This window comes from Mauremys mutica, chromosome 20 (assembly GCF_020497125.1).
Source record: "Mauremys mutica isolate MM-2020 ecotype Southern chromosome 20, ASM2049712v1, whole genome shotgun sequence".
NCBI classification, from domain to species: domain Eukaryota; kingdom Metazoa; phylum Chordata; order Testudines; family Geoemydidae; genus Mauremys; species Mauremys mutica.
The window spans coordinates 11,979,533-11,995,384 of record NC_059091.1 but is presented as its reverse complement, the minus strand read 5'-3'; the positions used below and the strand labels follow the sequence as shown (position 1 = coordinate 11,995,384).

Sequence of the window (15,852 nt, the reverse complement as noted above, 5' to 3'; positions counted from 1 at the left end):
GAGCACCCAGGTGGAAGCCTATGTCTCTGGACAGGATGGTCTGTTGGTTTGAGGCCTAGCTTAGTGTTTGGGAAGCCTAAGTTCAAGACCTTGCTTGGCCACAGACATCCCTGGTGACTTTGGGCAGGCCCTTAGCCTGTCTATGCTTCAGGTCCCCACCTGTAAAATGTGGATAATAACCCTTCCTTTAACCCCATTCAGCTCAACCAGCAAGGGCTGGTGCTTTCAGAGTGGGAGTGTCCAGGTTCTATCCCCACCGCTGGCAGGGCTGGAGTGAAGTACCTAGGAGGGCTTGGTGAGAAATGCTCAGAATATTGCAGGGACCTTGTCAGCACACAGGGCCTGGATCAATTGTTGCTGGGATAGGATCCAACCTTCATGGGGTTTGGGTGTGCTCAGCAACATGCAGGATTGAGCTCTCAATCTGCCCCTGCCCGCAGAGAGGTCTGTCTGTCTCTCTGTCCCCACAAGCGCCTGCTCTCCGTGCTCAAATTCACGTCATGTTATTTCCTTGGCCAGGAAACCCTGTGACAATCATTGTCGAAAACTCCATCGATGGGGCCAACCTGAAGCACCTCATTGTGATGCCGTCTGGCTGTGGGGAACAGAACATGATCACCATGACCCCCCCGGTCATCGCCACCATCTACCTGGACAGCACCGAGCAGTGGGAAAGGATCGGGGTGGAACGCAGGGCGGAAGCCATCAAGTTAATCATGCAAGGTAAGTACTTCTCATGCCAGACAGCAAATCCCTCTTCAGACTTGCGTTAGGGACACAGGAACTGCCACACAGGACTGGCCCCTAGGTCCATCTAGCCGAGTAGCCTGTCTCGGAGAGTGGCCGGTACCAAATGCTTCACGTTAAGCACATTGGGCGACAGATAGAGGCCCAGGGATCAGCCAGCTGGCCTGGCACTCAGGAGACACCAGTTCAGTTCCCTGCTCTGCCACAGACTCATGGTGTGAGGTTGGGCAAGTCACTTAATCTCTCTGTGACTCCATTTCCAACCTCTACAAACGGGGAGAGTTGCAGTGCCCTGCTGCACAGGGGGGTTGTGAGGGTAGATGGCAGGAGCTCCGCAAACTCCCACCATCACCTGGAGCATGGCCCTGCTTCCACTCTGCCCTTCTCCATGAAGCCCGCCTCCACTCTGCCCCTCCCCCTGTGGGCCCACCCACGCTGTGCCCCGAGGCCCCTCCCCACTAGGCTTCTTCCCCCTGAGGTCTTGCCCTTGCTCCACCTTCCTATGCAGACAAAGGCCCAACCCAGTTTTCAGTCCTGCTGGGCTTTTGGGCTCCAGTTCATTGCTGGCTTTGGCTGTTGTGCGGTGGATTGGATGGTTCTGGGGTGGAGGGCATTTACTCTCTCACTTTCCTGGTCCTTCTCACATGAACAGAGAGCAACAATACCCGAAGTCCAGAGGTGCAAACAATTCGATGTTTATTGGGGCGAACTTCCAGCAAGCATGATTCCAGTTTCCTTCCTTAGTGTCCCCCTTCCCAGCTCTGACACCTTGCCTGTGTCCCTGTTCCTGTTTCCATCCTCTGTTCCCATTCCCCTCTTTAGCAAAACATGATCCCAATTCCCCCACCCCAGTCCCTGTTCCCATCCCCCCCTTACTTCCTGATTGACTGCTTGAGTTCTGCTTAGTTATACCTTAACCAATCATTTTACTGAAATTTAACTAACCAATCGTAACATATTGTAACATGGTTATTTAACCAATTATATTCCACCACCTTAGTTTACACCCAACAAAATTAATTATACAGCAGACAGAAACAGTCACAGAACCAGACAGAGATTATACAGACAAACAATAGGGAAGTGGAGACTACAGTGATAGAACAATATAGAAATGAGGATTTCACATCCCAGCTATTGATAAGTGAGTTCTTGCCAGACAGGATGCTATCAAACTGAATTTCCTTTTACATCTTCTAGGCTCTTCCCTTTCTCTGGAGCTGATAGGAATATTAGGGCAGGATTGTATTCCTAACAGCCCAATAGCACCTTATTTCAATGTTACTAGTTTGGAATGTGAGGATGTGACCATACATTTCCCAGTTTATGGCTGAGCTCTGCTGCTTAGCTGAAGAACCAGGCCTCAGATTGTCACAGTAAGAGAAGGCCATTACACAGACAGACAGTGATTTTTGATTCTTTCTTTTATACCTTTATAACTAGCTAAGTGATAAGAATACACCTAAATTCTTAAAGTCTAGGCCTTTGCAGACAGGCCGGAATATCTATCTCCTAACACAAATCTGTGTCAGGTTGGCACTTGGTAGCGAGGAAGGATAGAGAAGCTCATGACCATTGAGAGAACTTGGTAGGTTCCAACAGGTGTCCCTTTCACTACACAGTGGGCTCCCTTGTGGGCTGTCTAAATTAGGCACAGAGTATGAACTACAAACATCCCATCCATTAAGCTTTTACAATATGGGGAAACTGAGACAGACAGTGACTTGCCTAACATCACATCACGCAGTGAGTGACAGAACTGAAAACTGAACCCAGGAGTCCTGACTCTCAGCATCTTGCTCCAAACACTAACCCACCCTCCCGTCCTGGAGCCTGGCATAGAACCCAGGCATCCCGCCTTCCAGGTCCCCAAACACTGTAATCACTTGGCCCCATTCCCACCCCGAAGGGAGGATTCATGCTGATGAGGAACAGGGCAGTGCCCATGCCAGTCGGCTTCCCCACCCGACAGCTTTCTGCCTTTGCTTCCCTTGAGTTGCTGTGTCCCTCCTGAGAGACACCTGCAGAAAAAGGGAGAGCCACACAGCTCAGACGGCAGCGGCAGGGGTCACAGCTCTGACTTGGTTTGCCTTACGCATGTAAAGTCCTCATTAGACGCTCGCCAGACATCGCACAGCTCCTTCTTACTCTCCCTGTTTCAGGTTACACGCAGCAGATGGCTTTCAAAAAACCCGACTTCTCATACGCCGCTTTCAAAGGCCGGCCATCAAGCACTTGGTGAGGACAGTGGGTTTTCTAATGCACCCTCTTGCTCAGTGTTAGCCTGACCCTACACATGCAATATGTGATCCAGAGCAAGTCAGTCTCCAGCCCAAAACCAGAGGGCAAAGGTCAACACACACAATGGGAAAAAAGTACCCAATCCAACTCCCACAGATGACAATGGAACGACACCCAAAGATGATCTACAAAATCACCTAAGCAGAAAACTCCCAAAGATGATCTACAAAATCACCTAAGCAGAGTAGGGGCTTAATTCCCTTTGAAAGTCAATAGAAGTTTGGTGCCTAACTCACTAAGGCACTTTGGTAAATCCCGCTGGGTGCCTATTTTCATCTTTAGGTGCCTAAATACCTTGTAAATGTGGCCCCCAGTGATTTCAGTGACAGGTCAGTGTGGGTGAGCGGATGGCTTGAGGGATTGGGAATGAATAAGGCGAAGATTTAGTCATGGGTATTTTTAGTAAAAGTCACGGACAGGCCACGGGCAATAAACAAATGTAAGCAGAGTCAGGATGAGATCTACCCTGACATCTGGTGGTACATTATGAGGAGTGGGCAAAGGAATTTTAGGAATGTGCATTTGCATTGGTAAACCCACTCCACTTAGCATAACACACAGCAGCATGGGATGGTTATTTTCACACTGTGGAATCCCCAATTTCTTTGTTATTGGGGCAGGAAGGAAATAAAGGGGCTGTTACCTTAATTATGTGAATGAGGAACTATGAGACTGCTTTATGACAGAAATGACTCAACCTACATTAAATAGTACTTGCTAGATAAGGGACATGGGTTCCAAAACCCAGTGAAGGGAGAGAGGCTGGGGACTGGTGTGTGTACCTGATGGTATGGGCCCCTTTTGAGGGCCTGGAACACCAATTGCACTTCCTCCTCTCTCCACTGTTAAAGAGCAGAGCTAATTTTGAATCCTTTAGGAGTCCATCTAGAGGTTGCTGACCTGAATTCACGTTGGGCCATGTGGCAGTGGGGCTCTCCTACTACAAGTTGAAATCACTAAGCGCTGAAATCACTAAAAGAGCTAAGCTTACTAAGCTGAGATCATTGAGTGCTGTGTTAGGTAGTGGGAGAGCCTGAAGATCTATCACCAAGCAGCTGGCAGAGCGGAGCAGTCTGCAGCACGTTGGAGCAGCCCATGGAACAGTGAGCAGTGTGGAGCAGTTTGTGGGGGACGGCTGACGTGGTTCACGGGTCTGCTGGAGGAGCGGCACAGCTGGTGGAGTGGAGCCAGTCGTGGTGAAGGCTGCAGCAGAACTCCACGGAGAAGCGGGGCAGTCGGCCCTGGCCCACGTAAGGTGTCCCTAGCACCCTGTGTGTGCGACCCGCCCCCCATTTCCACCCAGGCTGGGGGGGGTAAAACTCTGCAGATAAACTTTTGAACTCTGGGGTGGCACTGACCGGAGACTGAGACTTTGGGGTTGTTGGACTTTGGGGTGATTGGACTTAAGACCCTAAGGACAGTGCCAAATGTACTTGGAGGTGGGTTTTTTGCTTATGGTTTGTGTATAGTCCTGTTTGTGGTGTCTCTCCAACGTGATGCCACATTGTTTCCCTCCTTTATTAAAAGGATTTTGCTACACTCAGACTTCGTGCTTGCGAGTGGGGAAGTATTGCCTCCTAGAGGCGCCCGGGGGGGTGGTAGGTAATTGTCCCAGGTCACTGGGTGGGGGCTCGAGCCGGTTTTGCATTGTGTTATTGAAACGGAACCCCTGGATACTGAACCCGGCCCTTGTTGCTGCCAACTCAGAGGGGCAGAAATTCACAGCCCGTGACCTGTCCATGACTTTTACTAAAAATACCCCATCAGGGTGTCACACCCCTGACTAATTCTTAGCTGTTCCTAGGGAGCTGCTGCTGTGAGGGTCCCCAGGGTGCTGCTGCTCTGGGGGGTCCCTGCTGTGCCATTGCTCTGGGAGATTCCAGGGGGCTGAGAGCTGGCTACTGCTCCAGTGGCAGGGTCTGACTGCATCCACCCACCCACTGTTCCGAGGCCCCTGGGGACTGCTCTCCGACGGCCTCTGGGGCTGCTCCCAGGACTGCTGCTCCAGCTCTGCTCAGACTGCCCCCAGGGTGGCCCCTGGGCCTGCTGCTGCCTTCGTAATGAACTCCGGCTCCTTTCAGTTTTAGGTGGCTAGTTTGTATCTGGATCAGACTAACTGTTACCATAGGCGCCAACTTTCCCCGCCCCTGGCCCCGCCCTGACTCCACCCTTTCCCTGCCCCTGTGCTGCCTCTGTTCCAACCCCTTCCTCAAAGTCCCTGCCCCAACTCCACCCCCTCCTTGCCCCTATTGGACCTCTTCTCCAAATCCCTGCCCCAGCCGCGCCTCTTCCCTGAATGCGCCGCGTTCCCCCTCTTCCCCCCTCCCTCCCAGCGCTTGCCGCACGAAACAGTTGTTTCGCAGTGCAACCACCTGGAGCTGGGGGAAAATGCGGGCATGCAGCAAGCTCAGGGAAGAGAGGGTGGAGGCAGAGTGGAGGCAGAGGTGAGCTGGGGCGGGGGGCTGCCAGTGGGTGCTAAGCACTTACCAATTTTTACCCATGGGTGCTCCAGCCCCGGAGCACCCACAGAGTCGGCACCTATGACCATTACCACTTTGACAACTGTTCATTGGCTTGTGTGAAGTTGAGTTTGATGACTCTCCAGTCCAGTTCCCAGCGGCCAGCTGTCCACAGCGGGCCCCCAACCCCACTATCCTGGTTGTACCACTGCAGGCGGCGAGAGCTCAGCACATCTTAAGTAGAGCCAGACGAAATAGGGAGCAGTGTCTGGATGCGCTTTCCCGGACCAGTGGTGACATTTTCCCTAGCTCCTGCTCACTCAGGTTACCATAAACTGACCCACGTGAACCTCACTCCATTTACGGCTGTGAATCGTCTCAACTCATACCTGAGTGGAGATGGTCTAGCTTTCACACTGAGGGCAATTCCGGGAAGGCAGGAGTGATCGTGATGTGATTGATTCTGCCCTCAGGCTGACGGCGTATGTGGTGAAGGTCTTTGCCATGGCTAAGAAACTGGTGCCCATTGAAAAAAAAGTTATCTGCGGGGCGGTGAAATGGCTGATTCTGGAAAAGCAGAAACCAGACAGAGTCTTCCAAGAAGATGCCCCCGTAATCCACGGAGAGATGGTTGTACGTGTTTCCTTTGACTTTTACAAACCAATCACTACCCACCTCAATCATCACAGCAACTTGTTGGTTCATAATTCAAAGGGATGTCTTACTGGGCTATATCCCAAAGTCTGTGCTCACGCAGACTGATCTCCTCTCTCTCTCCTGGTGCAGTTACATGGGCAGCAGTGAATGGAGATTCAGGCCCAATGGGCCAGATTGTATCTATTTAGTCCTTAGTGGACTTCTTAGAGTCTTTGTTACTTCTCCTTTGTTGGGAGTAAACATTCTGCTGGGGGTAGATCATTTTGGGTTTTGTTGTTGTTCGGGGTTTAGGTGTGAAGGGGGGCTCATTGTTGGAGCTAGAGGTGTCACAGTTGGGATTTATGGGTGCCAGCATTTAGGGCATGTCAGTGTTAGGGTTTATAAGGTAAAAGGGGGTGTTGGTGTCAGGCTTTTGGAGGTGTCAGTGTCAGGATTTAGGGGGCATCAGTGTCAAGTTTTAGGGGTGTCAGTGGTGGGGCTTAGGGGGTCTCAGTGTTAGAGTTTAGGAGTTGAAGGGGTGTCAGGGTTTAGCAGAGGTGCTGGAACTAGGGGTGCGTGGGGTGCTGCAACAACCCCTGGCTTGAAATGGTTTCCATTATATACAGAATTACAGTTTGGTTCAGTGGCTCTCAGCACCCTCGCTATAAAAATTGTTCCAGCGCCCCTGGGGTTTAGGGATGTCAGTGTCTAGGTTTAAGGGGTCTCTGTGTTAGGGGTCTCAGTGTTAGGGTATAGAGCAGAAGGGGGTGTCCATGTCTGGGTTTAGGGGGTGTCTGTGTGTGGGTTTGTTAGACAGAAGGGGGTCAGGTTAGTTATGTGAGTGTTGTTCTCATGGTGGAAAGACATCTCCGAAGGAGATCTCTGGCCTGGCCTGATGTTCCCTGGGCATTGGTTCCCCAGCCAGCTCCCCTCAACTGAGAATGCCTTGTCCTTGCCTCTCATGTGCTTCATCCCGGGCTTAGTGATTTGCATTGCCCCAGAGGAGTGCAGCTGTCTTGGTGCTTCACAGGCCAAAGTTTGGTCTTTGATGTCACTGGGGCTTGATCCATTAATAAACGGGAAGCTGCCTGGGAGCTAGTGGCAGGACCTGAGCACCGGCCTGGTGAGCTAAATTCTCTCACGCTGGTTTAATACGAAGCATCTCTATTGACTTGGATGGAGTTCCTCCACACTGACAAAAGAGTAACAGTAACTGAGATCAGAACCTGGCCCAGCTATAGGTCTGGCCATGACTGAGAGTCCATTCTTGGGTAGCTTTCTAGGAAGCATGTGTTCTAATTTCCTATGCTGAGGTCCTGGGATTAATTCTTTCTTTTCATGGTACTCGGGGGACTTTCTTGTCCCAAATCTGTCCTTCGCTCCCCTTTAGGGAGGGTACAAGGGTGCTGAGCCTGATGTCTCTTTAACGGCTTTTGTGCTGATTGCATTAGAAGGGGCCAAGGACATCTGCAAGGATCAAGTCAACGTGAGTATCTCTTCACCGTATATTCACTTCTATGTTCATACCCAGGTTTTCCCATCTTTCCATCCCCTATGAAACATGCCCTATCACATGTGAAATTTGCTGGGGAAGGAGCTAATAAATCTGCATTTATTCGTGCCATATATTAGCAAATAAAAAAAATTGTTTCCTCTAATCTTATAGAAACAAAGCTTATAGGTCCAGAACATTCTAGCAAGTTAGTAAAAAATGAATCCACATACGGAATACCGGAAACATTTTACTTCAAACATTTGATTGCCTCTTTTTCTTTAACAACAAAAACAGCATCCCAAGCCCCGCCCAAGCCCAGCACCCCAAGTGGTTGCCTGCCCCTAAATCTGGCCCTGGTCTGTGGTATCAGACAGAAGCTGCAAGAGAGGAGGATGAGGTGATGTGGTGGGCACGTACAAAGAGGGGATGAAGAGAATCATAGGCGACAACACTGTGGGTGTTCTGGGGCTCAAGCACCCATGGAAAAAAAATAAGGGGTGCTCAGCTCCCACCAGCCACAGTGGTTTCGTCCTGGCTGGCTGCCGATCAGCTATTTAGCAGGTCCCTGGGGCTGTCCACTGATCAGCAAGCAGCTGGCGGGAGGCACTTGGGGGAGAGGACAGAGAAGAGGGAGAGGCCGGCTGGTGGGGGGAGGGGCTTTGAGGGAGGGGGTGTAGTGGGGGCAGGAAGAGACAGAGGAAGAGTAGGGCCTTAGGGGAGGGGATGAAGCAAGGACAGGAAGAGGTGGATAAATCATGCATGCGAATCATGCATCAAAGTTGTGAAATGGGCTACAAATGCAATAGAAAATAAGGTATTCAAAAATTTAACAAATGGGGGGGATGCCAAAGATACTCTGAGGCGCCATTGGGCTAGGGCTGGCCCTGCCACAGACTTTGGTCTCACTTCTGATGACATTCTGCATGTGGTCCAGAAATGTCCCCTTTCACTGGCCTCAAATATCTCACTTCCATGTTTTCAGCCTCCTCCATCTTTCATCAGCACAAAATTAACTGTGAAATTAAATAAAGCTGGAAGCCACATGAATTTGTAATTTCTTAATGTAACCCACACACCTCCTGGGTGTGGCGTTCTGTCCCATCTAGTGGCACTGAAACCACTTAGAGAGAGATTAATGAGTCTGCTCTAGAACCTTTGAGCTTTTAGTTCATGCAGTAGAGTCTCATGCATTTAGCTCTGCAGGTCCCAGGTTCAATCCTGCTCGCTGACGACCAGGGTCTGTCGGTGTTACATTAACACCACCCAAGACCTCAGCCTAACTCATGAGTTTGTTTTTCTTTTGTTTTCTTTGTCACCTCCTAGAGTTTGGAAGGCAGCATCAACAAAGCTGCTGATTACTTAGCCCAAAGGTACCAGTCTCTAGTCAGACCTTACACTGTGGCTCTTGCATCCTATGCCTTAGCGATGGTGGGGACACTGGACACTGAGAAGGCGCTCATGAGAGCTTCGACAGGTAAATCAGAGCATCTAATCAAGTACTGGAAAGATGTGGCCAAGTCAGGATGGGGTTCAGGGAAGAGAAGCAAAGGAGGTTGGGGATTGGTCCTGCTTTGAGCAGGGGGTTGGACTAGGTGACCTCCTGAGGTCCCTTCTAACCCTGATACTCTAGATTGGAGAGGGATTAATTCATGAGGAATGAATAACAGGCATAGATTTGTTCCTTTTGACCAGATTTGAGATTGATCCGGCTGGTTGTAAATCCAGAGTAACTCTTGTGGGTTGAGTGGAGTTACTCCAGATTTACACCAATGTGTCTGAGATCTGGATATGGCAGAGATATATGGTATTACTTGACCTCAGGAGGAATCTGAGAGCCCTGTACGTATATCTAAAGAATGAAAACCCCAAAGAGAAAGAGAGAGAAAAGGGTGGGTCAAGAGAATATAACTGGACGAAACTGAATAAAGGGGAATCTCAGCAGATATAGAACAATATTACCCACAAGGAAAATGGAGTTTGCCCCATTGTTTGGGATAGTTAAAACAGGGCAGGACAAAGCTGTTGTCTAGATATAACAATGTTATGTTGAAAGGTGCCAGGTGGGTCTTTGATCCCAAAACAGTCACAGACCTTGGCCATGTCTACAATACAGGGACTAGAGTGGCACAGCCATGGTGCCACAGCTATACTGGTATCACCCCATATCGTAAGAACATAAGAACATAAGAACATAAGAAAGGTCGTACCGGGTCAGACCAAAGGTCCATCTAGCCCAGTATCTGTCTACCGACAGTGGCCAATGCCAGGTGCCCCTGAGGGAGTGAACCTAACAGGCAATGATCAAGTGATCTTTCTCCTGCCATCCATCTCCATCCTCTGACGAACAGAGGCTAGGGACACCATTCTTACCCATCCTGGCTAGACGCAGACTGCACCGATGGAAGGAGTTTTCCATCTCTGTAGGAACTCCACCACCATGATCAATGGTAGCTAGGTCAACTGAAGCATTTTTCCATTGACTTAGCTGTGTCTGCACTAGGGATTAGATTGGCATAGCTATAGCACTCCGGAAGTGGGTGTGTGTGCAGATGTTTCACATGCCCTGAGTGACCCAGCTATCTAAGTTTTAAGTGTAGACCAGGCCCTTGTTCAAGTTAATAGGTGTGCCAGGCACTCTTTCAGACTCAGTGGAGGGAGCAATCAAGACTCTTTCTGTAGTAGACACAGCTAGAAACAATGTAGGGACTGCCGAAGGCACACAGCAGGTGAAGAGCTAAGTCATGTGGGCTGAGAGGTTTCCCTGATTGCAAACGTAGGGGCTAGTATGTTGGTTTTGCACCCTGTGTGTTAGAGGCAGAAACCAGCTGAAAGCCTGGAGAAGTAAGATGAAAGGAAGCAGAGAAACATTGCTTGTTGGTCCTAGAACTCACTTCAGATGTGGACTTGGGGATTTCTCAGCAAGGAAGTTGCCTGTTGTTGGTTTCTCTCATGCTCAGGGAAAACGGGACTTTCTGTGCATTTTCTGTGCATTTGTTGGTTTCTCTCATGCTCAGGGAAAACGGGACTTTCTGTGCATTTTCGTAAGCAATCAGGTTTACACCATAGAACGTACCTGAGGCCTATGACCAATTCCTCAATGTAATTGAAACAGTCCTCCCAAGACCCCAAATATTGGGTAGCTGATCGTCCTGAAAGGGGCAACAATCAGTTCAACTTACCCATCCTCTGTGCAGAAAGTTGGGGAAGGAGTCTGGCGATGGTATCATCCAGTCAGATCTGCTCAGAATGAGTGGATGTCCTTGGAAAGAGTCCTTTAGCTCACCTTCTTTGCTGATGCCTAGAGGGAAATCGCTGGGAAGAGCGGAACGCCCGCACCTTCAACATTGAGGGCACCTCATACGCCTTGCTGGCCTTGCTGAAAATGAAGAAGTATGAGTTGGCTGGCCCCATAGTCAGATGGCTGAGAGAGCAGAACTACTATGGAGGGGGCTATGGATCTACCCAAGTGAGTATGATCCTTATAGTCCCGGGTATCCTTCCAAAACTGTGTTTTGTGGGCAGGTCTCTCATCGGAAGGGATGGGATTCCGATCACTTGAGTCATTGTAGAAAGCCCTGGAGAATGCCCAGTAGAGAACACTCCTGCATTGCCTGGGAGATGGGCAACGTGACCTATCAGGTCTTTGCCATTGTTAACCTAAGGCAGAGACCAGCACAGGAGCATGACTGAATCTTCTCACTAGAGGCTCCATCCTGCCAAGGTGATGGGTGTGAGCACATGCTTCTCTTTAACACAGCGAGTCGTCCCCAGGAAATGAATGGGCCTTCTCTTCCCATGGGCAGAAACTCACATGCATTTGGACTCATTCTGGCATTTGTTTGTTTTTTGGCCATTGGTCTGGAGACAGGGTACCAGGCGTGTACGACCAATGGTCTGAGTGTATATGACAAAGCCATTGTTGAATCATGACTAATCTGAATCGATTTGAGTTTAATCCATCTGTAAGTAGAACTGTAAGCTTATGTTTTTTGGATTCTTTTTTTAAAACTGTGCTTACACGAAGCACTGGAGAGGATAAAAGCCCTACTGCTTGTGACAGCTAAATAAAGATGGAGTGTCCTCAGATATCCCTCCCTTCCCTGGCGTTCAGGGGCCACTAGGAACTATAGGGTCTGTCTGTGTCCAGCAGCCTCAGTAGAGAAGTCCCTTTACATTCCTTGCTACTGAGTCTTGTCTTTTCTCTACCTAAATGGATGCTACAAGCTCGGCTGGGAGTGATCTATATTTTTGAGTCATGGACCATGTGTTCTATCCCTAACACTGTGCTGTGTGTGGCATAGATGTCTACACACCTCCTGGGTTCCCTCTAGTGGCACTGAGACCACTTAGGCCTGGTCTACACTAGGACCTTAAATCGAATTTAGCAGCGTTAATTCGAACTAATCGCTCAACCGTCCACACCAGGAAGCCATTTAATTCGAACTAGGGGGCTCCTTAGTTCGAATTTGGTACTCCACCCCGACAGGTGGAGTAACGCTAAATTCGAACTTGCTAGTTCGAATTAGGCTAGGTGTAGATGCAAATCGAACTTAGTAGCTCCGGGAGCTATCCCACAGTGCACCACTCCGTTGACGCTCTGGACAGCAGTCCGAGCTTCGATGCTCTGAGCTGCCACACAGGAAATGACCCGGGAAAATTTGAATTCCTTTTCCTGTCTGGACAGTTAGAATCTCATTTCTTGCTTTGACATCGGGGCGAGCTCCGCAGCACCTGCAACGATGCAGAGCTCTCTAGCAGAGGAGTCCGCCCAAGCAAAGAATAGAAAGAGGTCCCCAGCATGGACAGACCGGGAAGTCCAGGATCTGATCGCTGTGTGGGGCGAGGAGTCTGTGCTGTCGGAGCTGCGCTCCAACAAGCGTAATGCAAAGACCTTCGAGAAGGTCTCCAAAGCCATGACAGAGAAAGGATACAGCCGGAATGCAATGCAGTGCCGCGTGAAAGTCAAGGACCTGAGGCAAGGCTATCAAAAAGTCAGAGCGGCAAACGGACGCTCCGGAGCACAGCCCAAGACATGCCGCTTCTACGAGGCACTGCATGCCATTCTCGGTGGGTCTGCCACCACTGTCCCACCAGTGACCGTGGACTCAGTGGATGGCATAGTGAACCAGGACAGTTCCTCCTCGATGTTCGCCGATGGGGAAGACGAGGAAGGGTCCGTGGAGGAAGGCGCAGGCGACAGCGAACACAATGCCGCTTTCCCTGACAGCCAGGATCTCTTCCTCACCCTCACAGAGATCACCTACCAACCCTCCCCGGCCGTTAACCCGGACTCTGAGTCAGGGGAAGGATCAGGCGGTAAGTCGTATAAACAAGAAAACATTTATTTGTACAAAAACATGTATACAAAAAATAGAAATTCTATATCTAAATACTATATCTAAAAGTTTTTAATGGGAAACTATACAAACAGTAGGTCCACACAGATTGGGATGGAACAATAGTCCTCCAGGGACAATTCAACAAAGGCGTCATAAAGTTCCTCAAATACCCTCCGCAGGAGGTTTCTAGGAAGAGGTGCCTTATTTGGTCCTCCGGTGAAGCACACTCTTCCACGCCACGACATCCGTAGGTACAGGGGAACCATCGCCTCAACCAGCATGGCCGCGTAGGGTCCCGGTCGGTGAAGTGCTTCCCTTAACATCCTGTCTTTCTGTAGTTGAGAGACCCGCCTCAGGGTAATCTCGTTCATGAAGTGCTGCATCTAATTAGGGCAATTAGCGAATAGTTACTGTTCTTAATGGTTTACTTATACTTTGCATAACAAAGCCCCTCGCTTAGCAGCCACGTGCTGTAGGCCACAGAGGAAAAGCATACATTGATCTTTCCCCTGCAGTGTCGGGAGTGGCTGGAAAAGGGTCATAGTATCTGATTTCCTCTGTTGTGGGGTGGCCTCCTCCCACGCACCCCAGCAGGCAGCCCCTTGCCTTAGTTTCCCCCTTTTGAGGGGCTTCTGCAATAACTCACAAGCCCTTTCACAGCCCATCTCAGGGTTGGGTTTATTAAATTAACAAATATTTCAAAATAAAGTTTGCCAGTCCTTCCTCAAGTGCATCCATGCGCTCCTCTTTATCAGGTCACTCCCAGACTTTTCCTGCCTGTTGTCCCACTCCCCAAGTCCCAGGTGGCTCCACTGAAGTCTACTCACACCCTGCAGTTTCTGTGCTCGTCTCTGTAGCCAATTATTTTAATTTAGTATCCATTTATTGTGTGATATGATTAATCAATATATTATATAATATATATAATCATTGTAAATTCACCGGAGTTGATTTGTAGGATTATAAAAGTATAAGATTGATCAGTATTTAGAGGAACTATGTAGTAGACATGAGTAAGACAAGCTGAAATGCAAGAACCTGTAGATTGAGGACTGCAAAAATTTGGTAATATTGTGAAAGTATAAGGTCTTAAATTTAAATAATAAAATGCTGTAACAACAGATATCGTCTCTAACACGTGCCTTAACCACAAGATAAAGGTGGTACGCCAACGTTAATGAGAACCTACACAGCCTATAGAATTCAGGGTCCTGTTGGGTATGGACTGTTATATTGTTCTCTGGTTCATTCCACGTAGTTTATTAAATTATGTGTGGGTATCAGACCCAATGATCAGTGATTTTAAGGACACTGTGGCAATCCAAGATGGAGTCTGAAAACTGTCATCTTGTGACTCCATCTTGTGACCTTCTGTTCACTGTCAGCCCGGTCCGGATAAAACTGGTCTGAACGGGTTTTTCCCGCCACTGGGCGATCCCCAAGGTTCCATCACCTCAGCCTGTTTCCCGCCTTTTTGCAGATCGTACCATGTTTTCCTGTCGTAGATTCTGTAGAAGAGCTGGGGTCACAGGCTGATGGGACCATCCATCACAGCGACCGTGTGTGCGGTGTCGGGGCTCCATGGCACTCGTGCGTCAGGGAAGTTCACCATTCGTGCCCGGAGTGAAAGGGAAAGAAGACGACACGTTACCCTCTCACCTGTCCTGTGCCTGGGGAACGTCACCATCCAGCGGGTTCCTGGTCCGCGTCTTCCGCCCTGACGTCATCGAGGGACTCCCCAGTGCTCCTCCTCCCAGGGTTTCAATGACCTGCGGAGTAGAGGTCCTGGACGTCACCCCGCCGCACCAGGGCTGGGAATGGAGTGAGAAAGCAATGGGGGTTTCCACGTTGGGGGTCAGATTTCCTGAACGCAGGTGGGTTTAGTTTCATTCTTGGGGCTGAGCCTCACGCTGGCAGGGCTGAGCTGCTGTGTCACTGGGCTGGTTTGTTATTTAGCTCCGAGTCATTTACATTTACCCCTTCGCGATCTGTGTAATTCTCTCCCCTCAGACATTTACCTCTTTGTTCTGAACCTTCTCTCTTGTCAGTTCGATTTATTGTGCCCCACGCCGGGGAGAGGGGAGGAGATCTGCACCAGGCCACCGCAGAGGGTGGATCTGCTCTTTTGAGAAACAGGGGCTTGTTTCTATGCCGACACCTACAGCACTTTCCACATTCAGAGATATCTTGGCTCCCCTTTGAGATAACAGTTCCTTGTGTTTCCAGGAGACACAGACCAGGAGGAAAGAGCGGGGTGACACTTCCATGTACATGCGCAGATGTAGGTATAGACAGACTCACAGAAGAGGAAGGGGTGTCCAGAGCAGCAAAATTGAGCTTCCGATAGGAAACACCTAAAGGAACCACACCTGTATTGATCCATCCATAAGTCGGCCAACAGACTCTAACACCATCCAGGAGGATGTGAGTATGTCGGTAGGTATAACTGGTACATGGTACTTATCTATAGAAATTGTATATGCTGTGACATTTATAACTTTGTTGATAACGTTAATAAAACTACTTAAAGATCGATGCTCTTGTAATTGTCGGTGTTACTTACCTATGGTTTCACGTGTTCCTATGAACTCTAGATCCAGAACAAACAGAGATAACTCTGTTGAACTTGAGACTGTAGCCGATAGAGCTGATCCCACTGAAGTAGGATTAACATTAAATAGAATAAAAGGCTCCATCTCCCTAGAAATGCCCCTCTCTCCACATTCCTGGTGCTCTAAGCTCTTGATAGGGAAATCAGCTGACCCCTGCTCAGCTGAGCCACCTTAGTAATTAGGGTTGATTGGCCCCAGGCCTCTAGCCCTTCACAGGCCAGCCACCCACAAGCCCAATCCCACATGCAGAGTGAAAACTGAGA

General features: G+C 49.5%; 1 protein-coding gene and 1 pseudogene across 2 annotated transcripts in view; both read left to right on the top strand.

The window, feature by feature from the left end:
• Positions 1 to 15,852, top strand: part of LOC123353777 — an 824,880-nt pseudogene that overhangs the window by 13,171 nt on the left and 795,857 nt on the right.
• LOC123353572 (cdc42-interacting protein 4-like) overlaps positions 14,454 to 15,852 on the top strand; it is a 73,032-nt gene continuing 71,633 nt past the window's right edge. Inside the window, exons 1-2 of one of the 2 annotated variants that reach the window (XM_044994776.1) lie at positions 14,454 to 14,851; positions 15,204 to 15,433. The gene's annotated coding sequence lies outside the window, so the exon portion shown is untranslated. Of the gene's footprint in view, positions 14,852 to 14,920; positions 15,434 to 15,852 lie in introns of those variants that run through there. The other variant, XM_044994774.1, reaches the window with a different exon arrangement.